The sequence below is a fragment of the Empidonax traillii genome, unplaced genomic scaffold (assembly GCF_003031625.1).
Source record: "Empidonax traillii isolate 1590-97213 ecotype Southwest subspecies unplaced genomic scaffold, ASM303162v1 scaffold488:size1064334, whole genome shotgun sequence".
Lineage (NCBI taxonomy): Eukaryota > Metazoa > Chordata > Aves > Passeriformes > Tyrannidae > Empidonax > Empidonax traillii.
Window position 1 is genome coordinate 884,248 of NW_020955681.1, and position 13,765 is coordinate 898,012.

Here is a 13,765-nt window from a genome sequence, read left to right on the forward strand (position 1 = left end):
GCATATTGTTCTGTGTGCTCCAAGACTCCCCACTAAAAAGTAGTCCAAATACGTCTTTGACATCTCAAACATTGTATATATCTGGTTGGAAAAAAAAACAACAGTGTTGTAGGTCCAGCAGTGAGCCTGAAGCAGTTCCAGTGAAACCAATAAATATATTAGCATAAACTTGTTGCCAGGTAGAGAACTATTCTTTTTTTCCTGATCTGTGAAAGTTTAAGTACTGTGCTGGTTCTGGTTTTCAGTAACTCATTAATAAAAAAATTGCATTTATGTGTCCGTGCCAACAATTATGTGAATCTTAGATACTAACAGCAAATGGGAAGGAACCGCATGACCCTGTAACTTTCATGTAAAAGGGCAGAAGAACTGGCAGGAATCCTCAACACCCAAATAGAGACATTGTTTTACTACGCTGTGAGTTTTCTGTAACTGATCTATCCATTTGTGAAACCAAGGCTTGCACAGCAGTTGATCGGTCCTTCGGCATTAGTATTAGTAGAATTTTAAAACCACACATAATTTTTTTTCTTTAATTCACCATCTGTGTAGTAAAGTTAATAGTAGGAAAATTGGGCTCTGCTTTAATTAGCTATGACTTTCTCAATTAATTAGTTTGAAAACATCATACAGTACCTGTATTTGTACCCTGGGCAGCTTCAGAACTGTGTAAAGCTTTATTCTTGCGGATTTTTATGTATGTACTACAACAATTTACATGTGTTCTTTTGGGGCACAGTCGTGTCTGTTTGCTTTGGCTCCAACCTTATGTGCAGTATTGTATTATGTGTATTTTTGTTCTTGCAATGGCTGTTCTTGCAGTCAGCTGTTCAGACATCCAGCACCATGGTGTGAGTTGGATAGCCTGCTATTTATCCCTTATGTTGGGATTCCCACACATTTCCATGGAAACCTGAAAACCTAGAGCAATAAAGCACAGAAGCTATCGCTGTGTTACAGTATTGTGCAGCCTGAAAAAGCAGACATCACCATGGTGCCTGTGAGTGCCAATGTAGTTGTAGGTCTGTCTGGGTTTCCAATCTAAAACCTGTATTTTAAGGTTTTTAGGGTTTGGATTTATTTCTTACTCAAACATAGTTCTGTTTTCCTCATAAAGAGGAATGTGTTGTAAACCACATCTCCTTACGTATTTTTTAATACTAACAGAAGGAACATATATGGATGTGAGTGCATGCTTTATAGATATATATATAATGTGCATACTTTCATATACAGACATACACAGACACACATGCACACATATCTCAGTCAAAAACAAATCAAGAAATAAAGATATTAAAGTCTGCAAGAATAGTACATATAACTAGTTCGTGCAGAAATTTTAATGACTGTCATTTTGAAGGCTTTTCTTAATCAAAAGTAAGCAAAAACCTGCAGCCCTGTAGAAGGATCTTGGAATGATAATGAAAGATATATTAGTATGATAAAATACACTTTTTAGTGGAATGACCTAAAATATATATACCTCCACTGTAAAAAGTCAGAAATGTAACCATTTCATTTTGCTATCAAGCAGCTGGTACACAGCAAATGCTGTGGGTGAGTATAAAGACAACGAGAAGAGGTAATGGAGTCAGAGTTGAAAAAGAATTTGGAAAATAACCTGAAGAAACAGATCAGAAAACAGAATTGATTAGGGCAACCATTTTGAGTATTACTTTGTCTCTGCTTTCTCTGTGTTACTTTTCCAATCCCACTAAAAATACTAGATAATGTGATAATAATGCATTGATTCTTTGGCTTTCTGTGACCTCTACTTCCAGATTTTACTCTTTCCTTTTATGTTGTAGCAGGAATATCTGACTGCATTTTTAAATCATCTGTCCAATAGTACTCTGGTATTTTTTCCACCAGAGGCATAGAGACTGGAATACTATGACTGAAGGAATGTGAAAATTTTATTTGGAGATACCAAGTGGGATTAAAAGACAATTCCCCCTTCAGATTGGTTATGCTCTAATTCACAACAGGGTGTGATGCATGAAATCAAGAAAGAAGGAAGAACAACAGAGATGCTAGTCACAAAACTGCTATTATATAATCTATAGATGTCCTCAGCGATTTCAAATAAGTGTGAGTAAAACTTCTGAAAATACAAAGAGCTTAATCTACATCTAAATTTCTGTATCTTTAATTTCCTACTGCCTGGTTCTCAGCTCTTGCAGACACCTTCCTAATAGCAAACACAAGATTCTATGACTTAGGTGCAGTTTAAAATTTGTGACTGCATACTGTAGGTGGGCAATATCAGCTAATCCCATAAACAAACTGTTGTATCACAGAATAGTCTTAAGTTAGAAGGGACCCACAAGGATCATCAAGTCCAAGTCTTAAGTGAATGGCCCATGCAGGGATCGAACCCATACCCTTGGTGTTGTTGGCACCATGCTCTGAGCAACTGAGATAATCTCAGGGTGAAGTTTAAGATTTGTGACTGCATACTGTAGGTAGGCAACGTTACCTAATCCCATAACCATAGTATTGTAGATGAACTTTGGAGAATTTTGGAAGAGGGGAATGAAGATTTTATAGGAAGAATCTTCATCTGTGACTTAAGCATGAAAAAGAACCTGTCAGGAAAATGGTGGTTAATAATATTAGAGGATTTTCTGAAAGATGCTATTTGTAGTATCAGTTGCACAAAAATGTAACTTTCCATTAGAACAATAATCTTTTGTAGGTCTTTTGGTTGCAAAGAGAAACTGGAGCACTTTAACATGAAGTGCTGATAGCCAGAAAGCAGAACAGAGCAATAGAAACTTATGGATTTAAAATCTTGTAGTGCCAGTCCATTCATTGGAGGAGGATGACACATACTTTTTGAAGGTTAGGGAGTGATTGAGGGTAGGGGTGGGTGTAGAAATCCATGCAAATTTCTAGAGATGTTCACTAGTAGATCTCAATCCTTTTTATAGTTTAGGAATCCTGATTATGAGAATTTCACAATCTTTGTTAGCTTCTCAAATATTATTGTATCTCACACAATGAGATGCCTATATGCACCATGGTGCTTGAATGAAGCATTTATAATAACCTAAAATTTCAGATACTATCTGGTAACCTACTTAGACATGCTGGTATTCCCAAGACAGTACTTGGAAACTCTGGGTTAGACATTGGGAACAAAATCCTGACCTCATAAACCAGTGGATTTTCATTTGACCTCAATGGAAATGGCTTTTCATTTTCATGTCCCAGTCTGATGCAGTAATGGAATTATCCTCAACTTGATCTTTATGAATGCTGGTCATTTACAGTCCTGTTTCATTATACCCATAACAGGAGAATAAATTAAGAACGGAACAAAAGGGATAATGTTCTGGGTAAGGCCTAATATAGAGTGAAGAGATAAGTACAATAGCTCATCTGCATATCAGTTTCTAGAATGGATGTGATACAGCTTTATTTTTAAGTAAGACAGAGCAGAGGACTATAGGGATTTCTGCACATCATTCATATATATGAAGTAAGTTTGCAGCAGCCTAATAGATCTCTCGAAATGAGGATCACCAAAAACATTCATCAGAAACAGTCCGATGCTCTTAGTTGCCTCTCCTGTTGCTGGATTTCCTCGCCTCGTGTGTTTATTTAACCTAGGTGTCAGTCATTCTCATGTGACAGTTCTCTGACAATCAAATTTGTAGCTTATAAAAATGTAAAGTGATAGGTATTGCACAAGATAAATTTTGAACACATATAAAAGTGCAGTATTATGCTAAGGCTCTGATTTCACCTCCAGGATAACTACTGCATCTAGTGACTGTCAACATTTTGCAGCGTTTTTCTGATCTGCGGTTTCCATCCTGCTGAGAATGCACAATTATTAAGGAAAAAGAGAAATCTATGTAATTCCATAACTTGCTATGAAGGTGCAATTCCTGTTTTTGTTTGCACTAATATTCTTTTTTTTTTCATCCTATTAGACAGAAAGACTTTTTTTGAGAAACATGTTTGTATTACTTTGTCTTTTGCAACTCATTTGTTCCAATTTTTTTTTCTGATATGTCTTCAGGTAGTTTATTATCGTGGAATCATGGGATAGTTTCAGTTGGAAGAGACCTTGATGATCATTTCGTTGCAACTCACCTACTACGAGTGAGAACACCTTCCACTAGACCAGGTTGCTCAAAGCCCTGTCCAACCCAGCCTTGAACACTTTCAGGGATGGGGAAGTCACAACTTCTTGGGGCAACCTGTTTGAGTGCCTCACCACCCTCGTAGTGAAGATTTTCATCATATCTATCTAAATGTGTCCCCCTCTTTCAGTTTGAAATCATTCCCCCTTGTCCTGTCACTATGTGCCTTTGTAAAGAAGTCTGTCCATCTTTCTTGCAGCTCCCTTTAGGCACTGGAAGGTGCTTCACATTCTCCCTGGAGTGACTCTTCTCCAGGATGAGCAACCCCAACTGTCTCAGCCTGTCTTCATGGGAGAGGTGCTCCAGCCCTTCGATCATTTTCATGGCCTCCTGTGGTCTTGCTTCAGCTGGTCCATGTTCTTGATGTTGTGGGTCCCAGAGCTGAACGTGCTCAATCTCTAATGTTTGCGCTTAGACAGTCTCCAGCTAGATTTCTGGGTTTTTTGTGGCTTTCTTCTCTGTTTGCATGAAAACAGTAGGATATTCTCATGGGAAGTGTTTCTGGGGTATCCATTGCCTACCTTTACTCGTTAATTTTAGGGAACTCTTAGGCTGAATATCCCTGCTCAGCCTTGAAAATGACTGTACATGCACTTGTAGTGCTTGCAGTGCTGTAGTGCATATGGGCTGTAATCACAATCCAGAACTTTATTTTGCCAAATGCTGTACAAACATATGCCCTGCCCAGAAGACTTGCAGTATAAACAAATAAATATGTTTCAGTTTTTACGTCAGTGGGCCATGACACGAGCTCAAGGATCTGTGTATTATGTTTCATTATAGACCAGCATGATCTGACGTACAGAGCAAGCGTGCATGACTTTCAGCACATTGATGTGGTCCATCTTTGTAATTTATTAGGAAGGGACTTATATTTTTAGGCATTTTTCAATCTTTCATTTGTACATCTATATGAATACATGTTTACAACATCTGAGTTTGCGTGCAAGTTTAATTTTAGTTTTCTGTGTATATAATACTGGTATGTGATACCTGTATCATACATGAACTCTTGAGGACGTATAGCTCAGAGGAATAATTTTGCGTTATACCTTTGTAATATCAGGTGTTTGTTTAATTATTTTCATAATTTTTTTAACAAATTTTGACCTTTTTTTATTCTGAAGGCCTTCTGCAGACATGCCAGACATTGGTTTATGCAAAAAAGGTGTCACAACTTTATAAAATAACAACAATTAGAAGCACTAAGCCTTTTTGCTGTTGCAAATTTTATAAAGGCAGATTTCCCTCCTGTTGTTGGCACTATTCCTTTCCTATAGGTGGTAAGAACAGACAGAACTTTGGACATCCTGTTTCAATGTCTTTGGGAGCCAGAATACTTTTTTTCTGCATAAATGGCTTTCTTTGCATATTCTAAGAAAAATTCTCTCACCCAGACAGCATAATAACTGTATTAAAAGTATATTGTCTCCTCAGAAATGCTGCCTCTGATCCTAAATTTCATGTTAAGGATTTAACATGAAATCTGAGAAGAAAAGAGCCTGGAATGCAGGGAAGCACCTGCACTCTACAACCCTGTCCTCATCAGATCAAGTCTTTCAGAGCGTATGTAAAATAATGCACATACATCTAAAAATCTTCTTAGGTTTATCTCTATTACTCAAGGATGAAAGGGACCTTTTTTATGCACATTTCACTTCAGTCTTTTCACCTAGTTGTCAAAACAAAACCTAATGATGTAGTTTCCTAACTTTACAACATGAGTCAAGGAAATAAAATTTTTACACCATTGGTCCTGCTTAGCTGGTGGTATAAAAGGAGAGTATCTCACAAAACTGACATTAAGGATGCAAAAACTAAGTTTGAAAGTCTTAGTTTTCATTCTTTTACCCTCATATCGTAGAAACATGAACGGAGTTAATACAGTTCTTTCTCACTGTTATCTGAGTAACTGTATTAAGTCAGAAGGCAAAGTTTTAACTGAGGACAGAATATGGATGGTTCTACCAATTTGGTCTGTTTGGCCACTTTGAATTATTTAACAACAAGTTTTTCTAGATCTTGAAACTGCTACAGACAGCTTAAGTTTCTGAAGCAGGAAATCTCTTTTGTGCCTTGTTAAGAATAAATGTGCTTTTCACTTTACTTTAAAAATCCGTATTTATAATAATAGGATTTACAGGTGCTCTGATATCAGAGTAACAGAAAGAAATGAAAGAAAATTGAAAAAAATAATAAATATATATTAAGAAACTAAAATAAAATCTATTCCTGGTTGTCCTTTCCTTCCAGGAATTAAAGTGGCACTATCTGTGTCAGCTTAAGTGCATTCTAAAACTCATGCAAACACTGAATTTTCTAACTATGCTGGTAATAACAGGCATGCTTTAATGCAGCACTTGCTTGTGCCTCATACAGGCCACTAGGTCACCATGCAGTAGTTATCACTACACTTGCTGTCATCTGTGTCCTAGAAAGATATTTGGGTTTTCCTGCACATGTTAAGCTACAAAATCCTGTCCGTTTGAGCCTTATTTCTTTTTTCTCTCCCCCCCCTCCTTTATTTTAACCACAGAAATTGCTATAAACAAGTTTTGAGCAGAAAAGTACCAATAAATATTCATTATTTTTTTTGTCTCTTTTTTATCTTTCGAGCATTGTGTTGTATAGTTATAGTGTTAAAAATATGCAAGTTACTGAACAACTGAAGTAGGTGCTCTTATTTTATGCAACAACTGCAGTAATCTGTGATCCTGTGTAATTTATGCTAATTATGTTAGTAGTGCCATGATTGATATTTTACTTGTCTGTCTTATTAATTTATCAGCTAATTGTTGCATTTCTAGTGGCTGCAAGCTATTTATAACACACCCTTTGATAAGCATAATGGCCTGCACACTAATAGCAACAAACACTTTTGATACCATTTAGTTCTGAAATAGTACCCTCAGCATTGCTGTGATTAGACAAAACTTAAAACAGAAATAAACTTTCATTGTTGTGTAGTAGAGAATGGGAAAGAAGGGATGCTAATCACTTAACAGCGGCAGCAATTAGGTAGTTTTAAGAGACTAAGAGATTTTTTTTTTACTATCCTAACCTGCTTTCAGAGTGAAGACTGATAGTTTACTAAACTTAGAGGCCTACCCAGTTTCCTTTTAGAATTAAAAAGAAGATATAATTAATAAATGTGGTCTCTTTCTTTACCTGAAATGCTTGTCTTTTGCGTGGTACATATCCACTAGAGTTAGCTTATGTTTAATCATGTTTAATCAAACCTTAAACACAATACTGTCTTTTTAATAACACTTATTTCATGTGATGCTTTGGTCTGTTTTGCTCTGAAATGCTTATAGTTGTCTTTGATAATTGCCAGTCTGATTCAGTGCTGGTGAAGATACTCCTGTTTTCTACAGGGGAAGCTATATTGGATCAACAAACCTCAGTGTGTTAGTTGTAGTAAATAATATCAATTTGTGGATGTGGTGATGGCTTATAAAAAAGCTCATTATGGGCATTTTAGATCATACATGTCTGTGTATACTTCTTGGTGAGAAACAGAATACATGACGATACCAAATATATTTAAATTTCTTCTTCTCTTTTCTCCTTGGATTCAGAAAAATATGTATTTTATACATTTAAAGGATGAATAAGTCCATGATAAACTAACGGTCTCCTCAGTACAGACTTAGATAATATAGTAAGTTTTGGGGGGTAAACCCTAACCCAATGTAAAAAAAATGCACAAGATGTGCAAACAGACATTATATCATTACTTCAGAAATCCTATACCTAATGGAGGTAGGGCAGGGTGAGCCTGGCACTTGCTGTGGAAGAGTTCAAGTGAGATTTGGCAAGCAAAGTCAGACAGTTGAAAGCTTTTTTGCCCATCTCATTTTCCACAATGATCTTTTGGGTTGAAGCTCTTAAGAGAATAAGAGTTGTAACTCTTACAACTCTGCTTCTGGCTGAACTGTGAGGACAAGTCAGTGACTTTATGTTTCTGCAGAGCTGTGTGCACTTTTCCAAGCAGTTTGCCAGGCACAGATTTGGGAGGTTGTTTCCTACCAAAGGGCCTCTAGGTCTGACTTGCATGTGGGTGATTCAAGGCAACAAAGAGATTGAAACACAGCATGACTGTGATTACAGTCATTAGGACATTCAAAGATAAAGCTAAAACTCTTAAGTTATGACTACTCTGACCTGAATTTCCATGAATGTGCTTTGGCTTTTTATTGTGCGCTCTCATTTCTGCGTGTAGTGATAGGTACTACGCTGCAGGTTCCTCAGTATTGATGTGGGTTATTAAAGTGCCCCATATTTGGCTTGTTGTTTATTCTCCTAGGATTTTAATGGTAATTCAGAGGTGTGTAGTGCTAATAAGTTATAGAAAAGACTTGGTTACAGCCCATCTGATGTAGTTACACTTTGGCTGATAAAATATGTGCTTATAGAAACATACATGCAAAATATTAGACAAATAGAAATAAGGAAACTTTCATTAAATTGCTGTGCCCAAAAGACCATTGTATATACTTAGAAGATGTATATGAAGAAAAGGTGTTTTCAGGTATCAGTGCTTGTTCAGAACGTAAACTTCCAAGAAATTAGTCTTTGATATTAAATCCTACAGGTTAAATGCAAACCTGTCTTTTGGAGCATATTCTACCTCAGGACTTGCACGTAGGCATTTGGTGTCAGGACAAGTTACATGTGTGCCAAGGGTGGAAGTAGATTTATAGAGACTGTACACCTGCCTTGCACGCCTTCCCTAAGCTAGTGGGTTTAAAGCTTAACAGTGAAATTGTAGAACGTTTTGTGTTACTTGTGAGCCCTGTGTCTGTGAAATTTAATTTTTTGTATATCAGTAAGTCTTATTGGCTTCCTAAATTTATAAAAATTAAATATTCTAATGCATTTTTTTCTTTTAAAGTGCTCTTCTTACCAATTTTCTTCCATAATATGATAAATCAAGGTCTGCCGTGACCTAATTATTTTTCTGCCTTTGTTCCTGTACAAAATTTAACAAATTGCCACACTTCAACTTTCGAGGTAGAAAAAGAACTTTTCTGATACCTTATATCTGTCGTTTTCCAACACGTTGTATTTGGGAACGGGGTTTTTAGAGGAAAATAAATCGTGCCAGATCCAAAACCTTGAAGAGAGGCAAGGCTGCTGCTACTCCCTGTCCCTAAGTTCAGCCAGTAGCAAGGCTGAAGATTCATTCTCAGCAGGCTCATGTACACAAAGCACATGTGTACACTGCATGTATATAGACATAAATACACACATACATGGCTGCTCACACAGATTCTGGACAAACACTTAAGAGAACTTGTGTGAACACAGACATCACAGCAGCCTCATCCTGTTCTCTCTGGCTGAGCAGATTGGAGGGCCACTGAAAAAAACTTGTGTACATATGTCTCCATATATGCACGGTGGATCCCTGCAGCAGCTGGGATCAGTCTGCCCAGTTACTGCATCCCAGTTTCCCCAGTGACTGACATCTTACAGACAGCCCCTCAGGCCCTGCCCCGGTTGGCAGTGCAGACCAAGGCACACAACCAGACACCCATCCAGACAGAAGGACTAAGAAGGTCTTTTAGGTCATTCTAAGTGCAACTAAGAGCTGCTAGACTATTGGATAAGAACTATTATAGTGTCTTGATTTTTATGGCTGTAACCCCATGCTACCAGAATTTCTAGAATTTGGTGCAAATTTGGTTCAGAATCACCAATACTACAGAAGATAATCTTCAAGAAATCTCATTTCTTGAAGTTCCTAGAGCTTTAGGTTGCTTATCCCCCCATGTGAAAGTAGCATGATATGCTTCTATTCATGACATGGAAATTACAGTTAAGTTCAAAATATTTCTCTGTATTTATTTTCTGATTTTTACTATAAATTTTACATTTGACTTTAATCTGTGCTGCTTTTGACGGCATTGCTGACTGACATAGGGAAGTATATAGACCTCTTATCTCTTCTGTTTTATTTAGAGTCTTATTAGAAGGCCTTTGAATCAGAGACTGCTTTCTTTCAATGTCTACATCTAATGCAAGGAAGTGTGAATCCTTGTTTGAACCTGTATGACCAAAATATCAGCCTTAACAGCAACTGTAAAATTGTGAAAACACTTCTTTTCCTTCTCCTGTGAAGAATACATATGCTTAGAAATGCTTATAAATGGGGGATGGGAAATCAATATGACGGCATTAAACTTCCTGAGACTTCAGTATTGCATGGTCCTGTCAGCATGCACTGGCACTCATCACCCTGACCACGGGTGGCCTGGTGCAGGAGGGGTTAAAGGATGGTGTAATTTGAATTGCTCAGCTGTGTAGACATATTCTGGGCGTCTTCTTCCCGATGGAAATTCTGGTTCTGTTACAGCTTATGTCCCAAAGCCTATTCACTGAACATACCCAAAGACTGATGACAGGGTATCTTCTCTCCTAAGAAAAAAGTGCTGTAGATCCAGTGCTATTTCTTCTTACCTGTATTTTCCACACTACTTCCTCATTACTCATATCTAAGAATGTAAAAAAGGTAATAAGAGAAAGATGCTCAATTGACCTGCATGAACTTTGGGTCTTTTCCACCTCAACTAATCTGAGGGCAGTGAGAAATACTTGAAAGTGTTTCTTCCTTCCTTTCATTTTACTTCACTGAATCCAAATATATTTTCCCACAAAAGGAATAAATGGTGAACTTGTAAATTTATCAGAATTCTGCTTATTCTGGCCTGCATTTACAGATTTGTCTGCAACCTGTACTGCTCATCTTAAAATGAAAGGCTTGGATTTCCTCTGTGCATTCCAGCAGGAAAATGACTCTTACTCAAAGTTTCAGAACAAGACCTGAGGATAGATTCTCCTATTGTTCTGCAAGAAGGAGTCTCCTTGATATTAATAAAAGCTTTGTGTGTTCATCACAAGTGGAAGAGGGCAAAGGAGTAATTTATATTCTAGTCATTAAATTGCCCACATGCCTACTAGGTTGCTTTGTATTATGTACCCTCAACTTGTAACTTTTATCTTTGCAGAGTTCCCTCTGGAACTCTGCTCTGAGAGGGCCTTGTTGCATGCTGGTGTTTTCCTGAGGGGAAGATTCAAATACAGTAATTCTTTTATTAATTTGCCTTTTACTGAAAAGGGTGTTCTAAAATATTTGAACTAAATTTCAGATGTCTGTGCCAAGAAGGCATCTGGGTTTTTGGGGGAAAGGGTCTGAAAGGACAGGGAATTTGCCTTCCCTTCTACCTGACTTTTTCTAAGCACTCCAGTAGCTTCTTAGAGTAATTTTCTATCCTGAAATTTTGTGTCTGTGCTGTCTTGTAGATGTTACAATCAGAAACAAGTTCATTAAATATATTTAGGAGGGTCATAGAGGTTTTCTGTCAGAATCAAGATACTGAATTTTATTGTGCTTGTTAAGAGAAGTAATAGGCCACATTTAACTAAGAGAATTGAAATATTAAGAATTGATTTTAAAGAACTGTACAAATACAGTCATAACGACATAAGAATACTATGTCAAAAACCTTTTTAAAGTTGAGTTAAATGCCATCAACTGCTCTCTCTTCACCTTCAAAGGCACTCATTTTCTCCTAGAATGCAATTAATTTATAAGACTATGATCAGTAAGGCATAAATTAAGGTTCAAATATTGTTACTGATTCAGGTGTGGTCAGGTTTGGTATCCCTGCCTGTGGCAGGGGGACCTGGGACTAAATGATATCTAAGGTCCATTCCAGCCCCCTTGACATTCTGTGGTTCTGTGATTCTATACTTAGGGGAGAGGAAGATCTGCTGAAGCACAGCATTATGCAAGTTGCATCAGCGAGTCCAAAAGACCTTGGTAGATTGAGTAGGGAGTTCTACATAGACTTCGGGGATCAGGTCTACTGAAGTAAGCTCTGATGTAATATACAAAGTCAGGGGTTTTTACCCTGAGAGTCTGTTTAGAGAATCACAGAATATGCCAAGTTGGAAGTGACCCACAAGGATCATCAAGTCCAACTCCTGGCCCTGCAAAGGATCATCCGCAAGAGTCATGGTGGGACTCATGTGCCTGAGAGTATCGTCCAAATGATTCTTTAACTGTGCCAGGCTTGGTGCTGTGATGACCTCCCTTAGAAGCCTGTTCAGTGCCCAACCACCCTTTGGGTGAAGAACCTCTTTCTGATATCTAACCTAAACGTTTCCTGAGACAGCTTCAGGCCATTCCCTTGGGTTCTGTCACTGTCACCACAGAGATCAGAGTCTACCCCTCCATTTAGTTTAACCTGATCTGCATATTTTAATTCCCCAGAATCTTCACGTTATATTCCTTTGTTGCTTGATTGTAGCATTTGCAAGTGAAACTATACATCCGTGACCATGTTTTGATCAAGTAGTTTAAAATATAAACTTACATAGTGCCTAAATCCTGGGTTATTGTAGGTTGAGGAAGCATTGAGGGGCAATGTAAGGACACATAAAGTATTATCTTAATGTACCTCTGGAAGAGTGCCATAACTTTGTAGTTTAAGTGCCATGGTAGAAATCACATGCCAACCATTGGTATTTTTAGTTGTCTAAAATAAATTTACATTAATTCAATCCAGATTTTAATTAATTTGTATTAATATGTTGGCAGCACTTTCTTTTTTCTTGATCATTAGAGTTGCCTTTTCTTTCTTCTCGGTCATGTTGCATGAATTCGGGTTTACCCAGAACTTTATCTGAATTGCATGAACCAGAGGAACAGCTACTTAAAGTAAATTATTAGGTATGTTGTAAAAAATTATGCCCTGTACCTTCAGTTTAAATCTAGGACAGTGTTTTCTTACTTATTTTACACAGTGGTTTTTCCAGTTGTGACTTTTTTGTCTTATATTATTTGAAAGTGGAGGTCAATATGTCAAAAGTACAGTTACTGACTTTCATGTTGTGAAAAGTATGTAATAAATTGAAGAGATATTTGGGGACCCATTGGAGTAACTGGTAAATATCCCATTTACCAAATAGGTTAAACAGTGTCTCACAAAACACATTCAGCTTCTAAAAACTTATATTATGAGGACAGTTATACCTGACAGTTATCATTATTAGAAAATAATGTTCAGACTTGGGCCTGTTCAGACTCAAGAAGAGACAACTGAGAGGAGACCTCATCAATGTCTGTAAGTATCTGAAGGGAGGGTGTCAAGAGGACAGAGCCAGGCTTTTCTTGGTGGTGCCAAGAATAGGACAGGAGGCAACTGGCAAAAACTGATGCACAGGAAGTTCCGCCTGAATATGAGGAAGAGCTTCTTTATGTCATCTTGTATTCCGTATTGCTGTATGATCTTACCAAGGGTCAGCATCAGGAAGACTAACTTGGTGAGCCACACCATCTTTTCAGGGATTAGTAAAGATTAATTTAAAAAGTTAAAAGTAAATTTTTTTCAGAATTTTTTTTTCAGTTCTCCACTATTTCCCAAGTATTCTGGGTTTGTTTCTTAACAACAACCATGTCTTCAAGAGCTATTAGGCTGTGGTTTTTGGGGGGATGGAGGGGTAAATGTTGTCTGAGACTTTGATTTTAAGATGACAAATAATTTTTTTTTTTAATTTTCTTGTTCGTTACTATGTTTCTCAATAATAATAATCAAAAA

At 37.3% G+C, this 13,765-nt stretch overlaps 1 protein-coding gene across 19 annotated transcripts in view; it reads left to right on the top strand.

Annotated features, from left to right (window-relative positions):
• The window catches only part of MYT1L (myelin transcription factor 1 like), a 301,410-nt gene that overhangs the window by 159,674 nt on the left and 127,971 nt on the right, over positions 1 to 13,765 (top strand). The gene's annotated exons all lie outside the window — the stretch shown is intronic.